Source organism: Ipomoea triloba, chromosome 13 (assembly GCF_003576645.1).
Source record: "Ipomoea triloba cultivar NCNSP0323 chromosome 13, ASM357664v1".
NCBI lineage: Eukaryota > Viridiplantae > Streptophyta > Magnoliopsida > Solanales > Convolvulaceae > Ipomoea > Ipomoea triloba.
This window is the reverse complement of record NC_044928.1, coordinates 20,546,889-20,561,992: the sequence shown is the minus strand read 5'-3', so window position 1 is coordinate 20,561,992 and position 15,104 is coordinate 20,546,889. Positions and strand designations below refer to the sequence as shown.

The window sequence follows — 15,104 nt, the reverse complement described above, 5'->3', positions numbered from 1 at the left end:
TGCACCTTACCAATAACCCGAATATGAAATTAATAACTAAATTTTCATATTTTCTTCCTTTTCTAAGAGTTAAAAAAATATTATTTTTTCACTTTTTTAAAATCCATTTTTGTGAGAGGTAAGGGTGTATTTTAAATAAATTATACTCCGTACTCCGTAGATAATATTGTCCCAGATGATATAAAATGAAAGAGTGCTAGCATAGAAATAAAAATTTAAAAATGGAATATAAGATATAGTTATTCAAGGAGGATTAATAAACGCATAACAAAGGGCAAAACAGAACGGTTCATTTGACAAGTGCATCCATGCTCCATGCCTGGGGCATTCAAGTGTCGAAAATATACGCATAATAATTGATGGAATATTATCTTGACATAATGCAAATAATAATAGGAATGCCTTCGCGCCGGGTTTAGCGTAGTTGGTTCGTCACCTGACTTAAAGGTCATGATTGGAGACTGCAATTTAAGGGGAACCGCTGGAAACATGTATGAGAAAAAGGTCCAAAGATGATGGAAGGTCTAAATCAGATCCCTTCTGCATTGCGATTTACCTCTGCAGTGGCTCTTGAAGCAGGTCCTGTGGGGTTTAGAATTAATTTAGCAAAGGTGGGATCACCTAAGTTTTATAGGAATTTTAGGATTTCAAAATCTTAAGTTGGAGACATAATAATATTCTTAAGGAAAAAGTGTCAAATAGGCCACTGAACTTATCGCTTTTGTGCAATTGGGCCATTAAACTTAAAAGGTGTGCAATTCAACAATCAAACAAACAAAATTTGTGCAATTGCACCATTTTTACAAAAATTTTCTGGTAAAATCCAATTATATTACTAACATATATGTATTAAAAGTGGCATTTTCTTCTACCATACTAGTTGGGTGTTAATATTAAAACGTTTTTAACTCAAATTGAATTAAATTTTTTTGTAAAAATGATCAAATTGCACAAACTTTGCTTGTTTGATGATTGAATTGCACACTTTTTAAGTTCAATGGCCCAATTACACAAAAGCTACAAATTCAATAGCCTATGTGACACTTTTTCCTATTCTTAATATATAATAGTAGAAAAAGGGTTATTATAGGAAAGAAATATATGCATTATCTGGTACTAGAGACAGAGATCTCATTTGCAGTCCACATCTATAGCGCACTGGACATACTAATACTGGAATGCATGAAAGCAGATATGTTCTTCATGAAGTTGAAGAGTATATTTTCATCAAAATTTAGTTCTAAATTATATGACTTTTCTAACTTTTACCCCTACAAACCACATATTTCAAAGTCTCACTAGAATTCATGGGAATAAAATGCTAAGGGAAGAATTGTAAGCTCATAGGGTGCATTTTGGCAATACTTTCTTATGAGTCAAATATATGTCGGCATGGTCTTGTTTGGAAACTTTTTTATGCCATACGACATGGTCGGATTTTAGGGCGGTGTAAGATAGGCAATAGCACATGCCCTCAATTTGTAGAGTGCCTAATATTTATCTTTGACCTAACTACTTAAGAAATAAAAAAAAAATCTACAATTAATCCTAAAACACATCAATTTTATCCAAAATCACTTCTCATAATTATGACCTAATAATTAATTGAGTATGACAAAACCATTCTGTTTCCTCAACACGGCATAGATAATGTCTCAAGTCCTGAATCTGCATAGATAATTCATAAAAATCATATATTTTACGTATTGATTTTAAAAATTGGGCTTATACTTTTAGTAGGACCTCATTTATTTATAAAAACAGAGCCACCAAAATTCAAAAATAGGCCCTGCCATACGAAAAAGCTTATCTCAATAATAAATAGGTCTCAGTGTACTGAGAAGCCATATGACCTCATAACGGAATTGATCGAAATGGAGAAAATATTGAATTTAATTAACTAGTAATTTTTATTTATTTGAATTAAAATATATAACGACCAATCTAATCTAATCTAATCTAGCTAAAATCTAAACATAAAACCAACCAATCTAATCTAAGCAACACACTAACCATAGCACAATCAACTAACTAACAAGTAGCTTCAATGGCAAGCCTTCTGATTTTGGATTTGCAGGTCGTGGTTGGGAAAAGGGCTTCAGAAACATGGAGACTACACTTCTCCTTCCCCACACAAGCCGATTGAATCACTGGCATCGCATTGGTGGCATCACAAGGGCTTGTTTCAAAGGAGCACAACTACCTTTTGGTTCACCAAAGCTAGCAAAGTTGATCTTCGAGATCTTTCTGCCCCCACCTTGGCAACACAATTCCAATGTTTTTCCTTCTTCTACATTGGCGCATATGGTTCCTACTGTCACGGTTTGCACCCTAACCTCTCGAGGATCACCGCCCATCTCTTCGAACAAAACCAATTGGTTGTTGTTCCCTTTACTTAGGAGGAAGGAACGTGGAACATGGTACCATCTTTGTGAAGGTTTTCCACAACCGGTCACACATTTTGATCCACCATAGTTCTCACGATAGTCACATTTAGGGCACCCATCGGCTTTGGCAAGGAAGGATGGCCAATATCTACCAATGTTATGCCCATTCACCCATGCAACTCCCTTCCCCATTCCTCTCAAATCCAACACCACTGGGTCTTCGCCTGCTGGGGTTTTAAAGAATGTCTACAACAAAATAAACACAACGGTTTTTTAAATTTGTGTGTTGAGAATAGAGGGGTCGGAGGAATAATGTATGTAATTGTATGGATTAATTAAGTTACCTTGTACCAAATAAACATCCTGTCTGTTTGGAAGTCAGATTTGTGCCACGTTAACTTATTGTGGTCATCAAGTTTAAAAATTCCTTTAGAAATTCCATGTATTCCGACCATATATGTCCATGTGTTCTTTGATAAATCTAGCCCTTCGCCATTTGGTTCAACTATCTTAACTGGTCCAAGAACTCCTTGTCCTACTTTTTCCAAATATTCTCCATAATTCTACCAACAAAGAAAACACAAGAGGAATTAGGAAAAAGAAAATAAAAAGATTATTTAAAAAATTGATAGTTGTAATGAAAAAACTCTTACTGGTAGGCCGACGGTCTCGCTAAGTAAAGAAATTGTATTGATATCTTCTCGAATTTTCACATTCCTTTCGAATGAAAATTCAAACTTTCCATCTTGAGCCCACTGAGAACCTATGTACTTCTTGTTAAAAAAGGCAGGGAGGACATGGCTTTTGGTATTAACTTCAAGAGTAAGCTCTTGACCCAAAATTGGATTGTTCTCATCTATCTTGAAACTGAACAAATTAAAACAAACTAATCAATTAGTGATCAATCCTATAACCAAAAAAAAAAAACTATGATAATTATTTGCCAAATATACATACCTTGTCATGTACCACAAGTAATCGGTAGTATCATTTGTTACAACTTTCTGATCGAACAGTTGTTTGGCATCACGAGCATCTATCAATACTGAGCTTTGATCTTTGTCACCATACTTGAGATGCATAACAGTTTCAGGTCTATATGACCATTTCAATGGCCCTTCACTCAACTTCTTCACCATCACAGTTGTTTGAACATTAACCTACAACCAAAAAAAATGTCAATAAAATACATTCAAATTATTAGTTACATTCATGAATATTGTACTAGATTGATGTCTTTATAATAAGTTACTCACCCGGGCTGTATTATAAACTTCAGTTTTGCAGTCAGGGAGGATTGTGACAGACCATGCAGGAGTGGTATAATTCCTGCCTTCAAAGGTGATGGATATGTCATCTTTATCGTTCGCATTTCCTAAGAAACATATCCTTTTCCCCTTACACTCGTACACTGTTGACTGAAAAACATAATATAGAATGATGTCATTAGATTCATGAAATTTGAACAAATTAAATATAATAATGAATTATAACACTTACCGACATCATCCTTCCATAGTTAGTGTTGGTTGCATTGCCATGCAAAAGTACATCCTCCAAAGAATATAAGAGGTTATGGAGTTCCTTGAGATGCCCCCACTTTGGTTGGTTCACATTGCCTAAACCATTCCCACAATAGTATTATCAATGATGGGGAAGTCAAGTTGAGATCAAATTGGAGTCTAGTAATTAATTAAAACTTTACCATATTCATCGAGGGGAGCATTGTAGTCATATATTGTGGCAATGTATGGTCCACCCGATGTCCTCCCAAAGTTTGTTCCACCATGATACTAAAGATGAAAAAGTAGGTTAAATCTGAAAATCAGAAAATAAGAGTAGAGCAATAAAGCACAATATCGTACCATATAGTAGTTTTGTAGAGATCCACCATATTGGAAAAAACGAGCAACAGCAAATGCAAGATCTTCAGCAGGTCTGTGAGGATCTCTATCACCCCAACTCTTAAACCTTACACATTAAAGAATCAAAATTATTAATGCAATTAAATTCTTAATTAATTACATATATAAAATAAATAAATTTAAAAGTATATACTAACCAGCCACTCCAGTTTTCAGTCCAGAATTTAGGGTTATTGTTCTTAGGCCAGAATTGATCACAATAAAATCCATTGCAGGTATTAATCTGCATTTTGAACCAATTCATGAAAATTAAATTAAATATAATTACTAAAAAAAATTTAAAAATAAAAAATTACCATAGTTTTTGGAGCGTCATCCTCCTGGCACATTATCCAAGGCACTCCAATATCTAGAGAAAGAGCAAAATCCGCACACCAATTTATATATTTCTTTCCTTCATCTCCATAGTGCGATATAATATTTCCATACTCATTTTCAATCTGAAATTTAAAAAGAAATTTTAATAATAAATATTTACGTTCTAGGTGAAAATTATTAAATAAAAAATTAAAAATTTAAAAATCAGAAAAATGGCAACATTACCTGGGCAAGGATAATATTTCCCCCTTGACTGGCAAAAAGTTTCTCTCCTTTTACCATGTCTACAATTTTCTTGGTGAGGATCCCCATCTCCCTCTGAGTAGGGAATAATTTTTAAAATCATGAAATGCAATAATAATAATAATAATAATAATAATAATAATAATAATAATAATAATGCCAAAGACCTTGTGGTCTAGTGGCACCCGATTTACACTCCCATGTGAAAGGGAGAAAATAATAATAATAATAATAATAATAATAATAATAATAATAATACCATGAATATTGGTTCTGAAAGTGGTGTTCGGCATGTTGTGTAACCACACAGGAAATCCTCTGAAATTTAATAGTAATAATAAGGTGAAAAGTTACAAGACTTTAAAAGCTGAAAAATTTTATAATCTTTATGAAGCAAAGATCAAGCTTGACATTTACCCAAAATTCCATTCTGCACAGACGTATGGACCTATTCTCAGCATAGTATAAAGCCCTTCATTTTTTATTGCCTTGAGAAATTGTATCAAATTTTTATTTCCCGAAAAGTCATACTGCAATATTATGTAAAAGTTAACAATATATATATACACATATTTCCAAATTAATAAAAACATTTATTAACAATTTTAGTTCAAACCTCACGATAACTTGGCTCATGAGCATTCCAAAAAACATAAGTTTCTATGGTGTTGATACCACCCTCTTTTGCCTTTTTGATCAAGGAAGGCCACATCTGTATAAATAATAACCAAATTTAAGATATTAACAATACAAAATACATTAAATCTTTTTTAATAGAGTATATAACAAAATTGAGAAATACTTGAGTCGTGCTACGAGGATAGTGAATGGAACCAGAAATGATAAGTTTTCTCTGACCATTAATTTTTAGAGCACGATTATCTAACTTGTAAAGCATCGTGAAATGGTAAATAACAAAAAGATATAGTGAGAGCAAGGCCAATGAAGCTAGTGAGTAAAGATGCCATTTTACAAAGAAATATTGGAATAAGAAAGGTTTGGAATGAAATTTTTGTTTTAGGATTACCCTATTTATAAGAAAGAATTGAAGTAGGTAGCTAACTAACATATTGATAACAAAAATATTTAAATATTATTTAAATAATATCTCCTTTTACTAAGTAAAATGTATTATCTTTAAATTATCTTTTTTTTTAAAAAAAAAAATCAAAATTCAAAATAGATCAATACACCTAAGTTATCCTTATTTTTAGCACATGTATGATTTATTCGTGGTAGACATTATATTTTGATATTTTGTATAATTTCACCACTCAAAAGAAATTTTTAGATCCGCCTTTATTTGTGTAGATATATTTTTATGCATGATCCACAGTAAAATTTGCTCTATAGTCTCAAGTTGCTTCTTTAGGGGTTTGTAACTATGCTAAAATTTTAAAATTTTACTCTATTCAATTTTACATGTTTCACTGGCTTAAACAGATTTTCTTAACCTTCTGAAAATGAATTATGATTGGGAAGAATGATTGGGGAATTTGAGCTACAGCAGGAAGGCTTTAAATATTGGTCACAATTGTGAAAATTGAAGGTCCACCCAAGTGGAGGATCTTCCTGTGGAGAGCTTCTGAATAATGTATTGCCCACCCACTACAAATTTATATCAAAGAAGGGTATGTAGAGGTGAGTGTTACATGCTCAAAGTGTGGAGAATACATGCATTGAAGACGTACAGCATGCATGCATTGGTTTGTTGTGAGTTTTGACAACAGGTTTGGCGTGAAAGTGGATTGGCAATTGCAAGGGAGGGAGTAGATTTTAACAATTGGTTAGAGATGACATGGGAGGCATATATTGGATTCGAATGACTTGCAAATGCTGGCATGGCAGCTGTCCTATATCAACTTTGGCAAGCTAGGAACGTGGCAGTTGTCTTTAACTTCTCCGTAACTTCGTGGGTCCCTTTCTCTGTAACTTCTCTGTAACTTTTTCGGGTCCATCCGTATTCGCTCCAAGAGGCACGGGAGCTCACTTGTCACTTAAGCTACCCCATTTAGTTATGTATGTATGTATGTATATTAGTATATATGCATTTAAAAAAATTGTTAATATTATAATTTTATTTTCTTAATTATAGTTCTTATTTTAGTAATTATAATTAAGGAAACTGCATGTACAAACTAAAAGAATTTAATTATTAAATTTGTATGAGTTCGTAACTATATTGAACATAAATTATTTAAACTATGAATCATTACCATTATTTTGAGTACAATTCATTCTTTAATATAATTTTAGTTATTTTATGATATTATGAGTATAAATCATTACTATATTATGAATATAAACCATTACAACTATAAATCATTATCTTTATTTTAAGCTTAAATCAATACAAATATTAATCTTTACTGTAATTTAAATATAAAACTGAAAATATATACAATTAAATTCGAATCAAATAAAATTATTTCAATTTTAAAATTTTTTAACTGAAATACAAGACAAATAAATTTAAAGATATCTACAATATGAAGATATTAAATTAAATAGAACATTTCAGTTCTACCTAATTAGAATAAATTCCATATATCAATTTCTTACTTGAAATTTTCATTTTATTTTATTATAATATAAAATTACACATACAGTACATAAAATATGTTAGTAATATGCATAGTTCAAATATATTGTATACATTTCATTTAATATAGATACATATAGAAGATAATCATTCTTAGTAAATGTGAACGATAATCATTACTATTATTTAATTCATCTAAGTAAATGAATAAATAAATAAAATATAATAAATAAATGAATAAATACAAAGCCCAATGAAATAAACCTTTTATACACACACACACACACACACACACACACACACACACACACACACACACACACCAGCTCACTACAACTGTCTTTGAAAAAAAAACAAAATAAAACAAAAAAAAAAAAAGAAAAAAGATAATCTCAATCCTGTAACTCTAACACCCCGTACAGTCGAATCAATCGTACCCTTATTGTCCAAACAATACTTTAAGCATTTATTTCATTGAGTAAAACGAAAGTATGAGCCGTTATGGGTGATTTTTTTTTTTTTAAAATATGTGGCTGAAAAAAAAAAAAAGAAATACAATGATAAATGAGGAATTATAGTAAGGTAAAAAAATATTGAAATGTATGATTTATATATTAGTCTCTAAATCAATTAGATACAAATTATGTTAGGAAAAGTATTTAAAAATGGCTTAATAGTTATAGTACATTAATGGTTTATAACAATATTTTCTGTCAATAATATTATACCTTAAGTATAAACATATATATAGTGTTGTAATTTGGCTTCTCAATTAGCTCAGTTCTCGCGTGGTGATTGCCCGGTAATTGCTTAGGATTATATATATGATAATGTAGTGTAGATAAGGCAAATGAGAAGAAGAAGAACAAGAACACAAGATCACAAAAGCTCAAAAACCACATTTTATTCATCCATCAACATGTATATATATACAATAGTACAACTCTTCATTTCTCAACATAATGAGTGAGTTGGAAAGTGGCAAATGAAAAGTCTCAAAATAATGGCCATTAGTAATATATTTATAACACTCCCCCTTGGCCATTATTTAATCATATTCATGCCTCGTTAAAAACCTCGCTAGAAAAACCCTTTGGGAAAAACCTAGACGAGGAAAAGAGTACACGAAATATGTTAAACCATTGTGTTGCACCGGTTGCCTCATTAAAAACCTTAGCCTAAGAAAACGCAGTGGGAGAAAAACTTAGCTAAGGGAAAAAGAGTACAACCATAAACCTTCCAGGCATAATCTTCAAGATTTCTAAGGTCTTCAGGACTATCCAATCAAGTGCACCTATATTAGTTGCCTCATTAAAAACCTTAGTCTAAGAAAACCCAGTGGGAAAAACTTAGGTAAGGAAAAAAGAGTACAACCATATGCTTTCAGAGCATAATCTTCAAGATTTCAAAAGTCTTCTAGACTTTCCATTCTAGTGTAGCTAGAGGTTGTCGCTCCCCCTGAAGATAACAATCTTCTAAGCCTACGCATTCCAATTTTATAAACATATTACTCAAAATTGGATGCAGGTAGAAACTTGGTGAACATATCTGCCAGATTGTTCACGAGGGCGAACTTTCTCAACAAGAATTTTACTAATCTTCTGGAGTTCATGTGGGTAGTAAAACTTAGGTGCAATATCTTTTGTAAAGTTCTCATTAACAAACCTATTACTTGCTTGGGCAACACAATCTTTATTTGTCCACATATGGGACATTGGGGGGGGGGGGTAAAAATATAGCATAACCAGTTTGGGACTTGGCATCATGGGGATCAAAATAAAAGAACCAGTACCCAAGTAGCCCGCCAAAACCACGTATTGGTTTCTCACATAAATATCATAATCTTTATACCTCGAAGATGCTAAAGGATATGTTAAACATCATTTCAATATTTCATTGTAGAGGGAGCACTAAACGTTGCTAGCAAGTTCATCGCAAATTCAATATCAGGCCTGATGCGACTATGGAACTTCTAGTTCCATAATAGTGCTCCAATAACAACGATAATGGACTTCTAGTCCCAAAATATCCTTATTATCATCTTCGAGTCTAAATAGTCCCTTATCTACTTCAAGAGATTATTGGACTACCGTCAGTGTGATAAGTAAATGATACTTATTCATATAAAACATCTTCAAGACATTTTTCAAGTAGGCTAACTGGTATATAAAACTCTTTCAAAGAGAATCTCAATCTTCAGGTCGAGGCAATACTTGGGTTTCCCAAGTCTTTCATTTCAAAACTCCGTCTTTCAGCATGAGCTAATATCACCAAGCTCTTTATGTGCTTCAATAACATATAAACCATCAATATCGACTGAGAAGATAAAATAAATAACTCCATTAGCAATTCTTTAACGAACACATAATGGTACATATTATTTTCATATTCCTTCTTCGGGAGGAAAACACTCAGTCAATAATATTCAAGTCATAATGATACATGTTGCGATTTTCACTTTCCTCATTTCAAAAGTGTTGAATCTATCAGGGATTTACAGGTAAATATTAGCATCTGGTGACCCATAAGTTTGCGGTCATGACATTCATCAACTGCATATCTAAATTTACAATTCACTGCCAATGATGTTAATTAGCGGAATGTAATGCCATATGTTGTGGGAGAGTACATTTGATTAAAATCAATTCAGGGTCTCTGCGTAAACCCTTAAGCTGCCAATCTCGCTTTATATCATACCACCAAATTGTTTGTATTTCTCTTTTGTAACCTGCTGGGTTAACATTAAATGGTGTACATATTATAAAGAGAATACAATTTTAGCGAGCTGAGCTATACATGCTTTAATTGCTCCTTTATACATTAAAAAAAAAATCAGGGCACTACTGGTGCCTAGCTCTGGATCCAGATTCTTATATATTAAGAGCAATTTATAAGGCAATTGTGTTGTCGACAACTATAATATTTTTCATAAAATCTCCCATATATATAAAATTCATGGCAATTTCTAAATCAACCAGACTCTAGCCATTTCCCAGAGATATTTTTATCTGGTTGTTCCGCATCCCCAATATTATGATTTTGGGTGCACCTGTAAATTTATTGGGGGTTTTCGCCTTCTGGACGAATGTCTTCAAGACATACTTCTTTAAGAGATTTCAAGAGTGACGAATTTTTTTACTAGATTTAGCTTTCCGCGGATTCTTGTCTTTTATACCAATATGTCTCCACGCTTCTCGCGTCAAGGAGCATTGGTAAATAAATATACGGTCCAAGTTGGGGAAGATATGTGAGACCTAGTCACTCTTCTTATCAGTATATATATTGGCATATTAGATATCTTCTGAACTTCTAGTTCAGTTTACCTCTTCTGAACTTCTAGTTCAGTCTACCTAATATGTGGGTTTAAATACTGAAGATCTTTTTCATCAATCATTCCATGAAATTTCTCGGCATTCTATAAAATTTGGGCTTTTATCTCCCCCTAATGCCGTGAAACGATCTTCAAGTGTGCAGTTAGTGTACCTAATTATATATTGATCCCATATCATGGGCTCAAGTATTTTAAACAACAGACGGAGGCTTTGATAGCCCTTGGAGGTACGCAATGGCGGTGATATAGTNATACATAGTTTAAGAATTTTCTTCCACAAAATATGCTTTATATAATATGCACTTGAAGGAATCTGACTCACCAAAAAAATATTTGCCCAAGGCAACTCACTAGCTCAGCCCATATTATAATATCATTTGGGTCTTTAAAGCCTTTAAAAAAAAATGTACCGCAACATATGAAGTACCCAAAACATATACGCAATCATCTATGATCGATCAAATATGAAAGCATACATATCAAATGATATTATAAGAGTACACAATAATCATAGGAAAATTGGGAAGCTTGTCAAATAATATAGATCTTCAAGATCTCCCAAACATCTCTATCCTCAACTTTCTATTAGTTTCACTCATTGGTTAATTTGCTTCGTGCAAATTCACATGATATAATTCACTCCCTCATTTGCTTCAGGCAAATTGATATGATATAATTTATTCATTCGTTTGCTTCGGACAAACTGATATGATATCATTTGCTTCTATATTTCAAGCTAATAACATTTAAATCAATCATATCATGTATGTCATAAGTCAATGATCATTCTTATAAAGGGGTATACCACTCCTTAAATAACACAGAATTGCACTAAGACATATTCATAGGGAGATTCGATATCTTAGCATATTAAATTTAGTCAAAGGAGGATTATCATAATTTCTTGATAATAGCAATCCTTCCAGGATTGATATAGGATTTTTGGAACAATTTCAACCTTGAATTAGCAACCAGCTAATTGCATACGAGGGTCACGATTTCATGCATGAGAAAACTTTTCATAAATAAACATCCAAACTAAGGGAAGTAACTCCGGGAAGTAAGATTAGAAAGGTAAGCTTAGAGAAGTACACTTCTGAATAGTAAATTTCAAATAGTTAAACCGAGTAGTAAAATCAGCAAAGAAAATCAGTAAATTTAAATTTCTTTGCACTCGTAAGTATATATATACTTCTCGGCCATGCAATAACTTTTCAAATATTGCGGTCACGTATGCTTCAGGCATAAGCTAACTCCTCATACATGAATATATTTTCATGCAATACTCAAACATCTTCATCAATACCTCATCATTTCATTATCATCATTTATTACAGTATTTGCTTCAAGCAAACTAGAATCAACAAGATGAGCTGAGACTCATTCTTCGATGGCAAAATGCTTTGGTGTGCGGCACGTAGGGACCAAAGCCCTTCACACCCACATTGATAGCAAACTTCTAGCTAGAATTTTGCCTCAATAAGTATGATCGTCATTGATTATCTTGATCACTTTGCTTCTTATTTTTGAGCTCGAAACTCATACCACACCAGTTATAACCTCGACCTCAACCCCTTATAGAATTGCTCGATTGGGCAACATTATGTGCTTCAGGCACTAGTGAAAAACCAATCAAACATGCATTTTGATTATTCATCAACAACTAGTTATGTTTCTTAGCCACAATGAGTGCTTTCATCAACAACTAGTTATGTTTCTTAGCCACAATGAGTGCTAAAATTAGCTTAGAATGCTGTTTCTTAGCCACAATGAGTGCTAAAATTAGCTTAGAATGCTTCATAATTTGTTGTCTGAGTGCTAAAATTAGCTTAGAATGCTTCATAATTTGTTGTCTTGTACTGCTGCTAGAGTACAAGGTTACTCGCATGAAAAATATACATAGTATTTTTAAATAAGTATTTATCTGAAACTTCCTGTTTGCAGAGTTTTAAAAATAAGTATTTATCTGAAACTTCCTGTTTGCAGAGTTTTAATTGCGAGACTATTTTATGCAGAGCTAAATTGCAGAGTTTTAATTGCGAGACTATTTTATGCAGAGCTAAATTATAGTCAATTACTGACTTATAATCTTAAAACTCGAGATTAAAACCTAGTCAAATCGTGCCTAAGGAAGGACAATTGATGACTATTGGTCGAAATGGTGTGCCTAAGGAAGGACAATTGATGACTATTGGTCGAAATGGTCCTTCAGGGACTTCCCAATTGATGACTATTGGTCGAAATGGTCCTTCAGGGACTTCCAATCAAATACTCATTTTTAAGGTCGCGATTCAAGTGGTGACGTATGAAAATGAGAACTTTTACCTTCTGGGTATCAGTGCTCTGTGACTTAGCAACAAAAGCTTGTCTCAATTCCTTAGATGTCAAATGTATTCAATATCTAGAGCCCAAGTTTAATAATTGCTTCTACCAAAAGAGAGTTTAATAAAACCACATTTGGCAATGGAGGACATGATCTACAAGATCATCATTTTCGTGTAACTCTACGAAGCAATGTGTAACAACAATGGGAAAAATCACTATTTTGAATACATGTTCAAACAATGGATGAAGAAACACCATTTTACAAAAATATGCGTATATGTATCTTAGTATTCTGATGCAAATACAGCAATCCGATACAAACATAATAAGAATTGATTATGCATTTGATATCCAAAGTCATAGAACATACATGGATACATATACATACAATTTGGTACATAACCACATGTATTTACCATTTTCAAGCATCATGGTTCATGTAGAGCTTAATACATATCCATGATTCAGGAGGATAAAACAAGATAATTTATAATTACAAACCCATGTATTTACTCCAAAACTTTAACCATAGCTTGATGAGGGGTTCATATATACTCACAAGTAGTTAACAAACATGGAGTATTATCACACTAATTATCAGAAGCACACATATACAGATAATAAAATCAAAAAGGGAGAGTACTCATTTCGCAGACACAAGGATTGGGGGTTCCAATTCATATTGGAAGGCAATATGCACAAATAAAGTCATAGATTTCATAATAAAATGCACAAGACAAGATAGCAAGCATACCGTTCACCGAAAATCACGATAGAGACTCGTGCTGATAACGTGTTGTAATTTGGCTTCTCAATTAGCTCAGTTCTCGCGTGGTGATTGCCCGGTAATTGCTTAGGATTATATATATGATAATGTAGTGTAGATAAGGCAAAGGAGAAGAAGAAGAACAAGAACACAAGATCTCAAAAGCTCAAAAACCACCTTTTATTCATCCATCANAGATCTCAAAAGCTCAAAAACCACCTTTTATTCATCCATCAACATGTATATATATACAATAGTACAACTCTTCATTTCTCAACATAATGAGGGAGTTGGAAAGTGGTAAATGAAAAGTCTCAAAATAATGGCCATTAGTAATATATTTATAACATATAGATTATTATCAAGCTAAATATCTATTAATTTTCTTAATAATTAAAATAATTCTTAGTCACATCCATACTACTAAAAATATTACTTTAAATTTTTTATAAATAAGATATAATATTATTAAATCCAAATAATTAAAAATAATGTGCCCATAGGACAAAAGATTTTATAGTTGACTTAAAAATTAACTATTAATTTTATTGTTGAATACAAATTGACCATTATTAGACATTATTTATGGTAATTATTGTGTCCTGTGTAATACTAAAATTATTAGGTAGGATTTTTATAATTAAGGTATAATTTAATTAAATCAAAATTATTAAAAATAATGTGCCCACGGTACAAAATAAATTATATTTGCCTTAATAATTAATTATTAATAATTAATTAATTTAAATTTACAATTATTAATAATTATTTATGGGAATTATTAGGCATTAAAAAAAAGGATAAAAAAAGAATAAGAAGAGGATAACATATCAAAGATGCGATACAATATCTTACATAAGCCAAATTAATATAAAATTTAATAATTACTTTGAATTCAAATATAGAAAATATTGCAGGAAACATTGATTTCATCCACACGAACCTCATTTTTCAATTTCGCCCCCACTTTTACGTACTCGACATCTGGATTTCCTCCTGCAATTACATGGATTTCTCATTGCACACCGCCAGATCGATGAAGACCTTGCCATTCTTGCGGTGGTTTACGGAGGCTTCCTGCTACGACAATTAATTATTACCATAAAGTGGTATTGTAATATGATTTAGACAATTATATTATTATTAAAATAAATATAGAAAAAATAAAATAGAAATAATTTACAAAGTAAATATAGTGTCCACTATTATATAATAATGCATATTACATGTCAATTTATAAAGTTGTAATATGATTTCTTACTCAGCA

The 15,104-nt window shown here is 32.1% G+C and overlaps 1 pseudogene; it reads right to left on the bottom strand.

The window, feature by feature from the left end:
• Window positions 1-2,031: 2,031 nt before the first annotated feature.
• Window positions 2,032-5,771, bottom strand: LOC116001338 (annotated as a pseudogene).
• Between the last annotated feature and the right edge of the window lie 9,333 nt (window positions 5,772-15,104).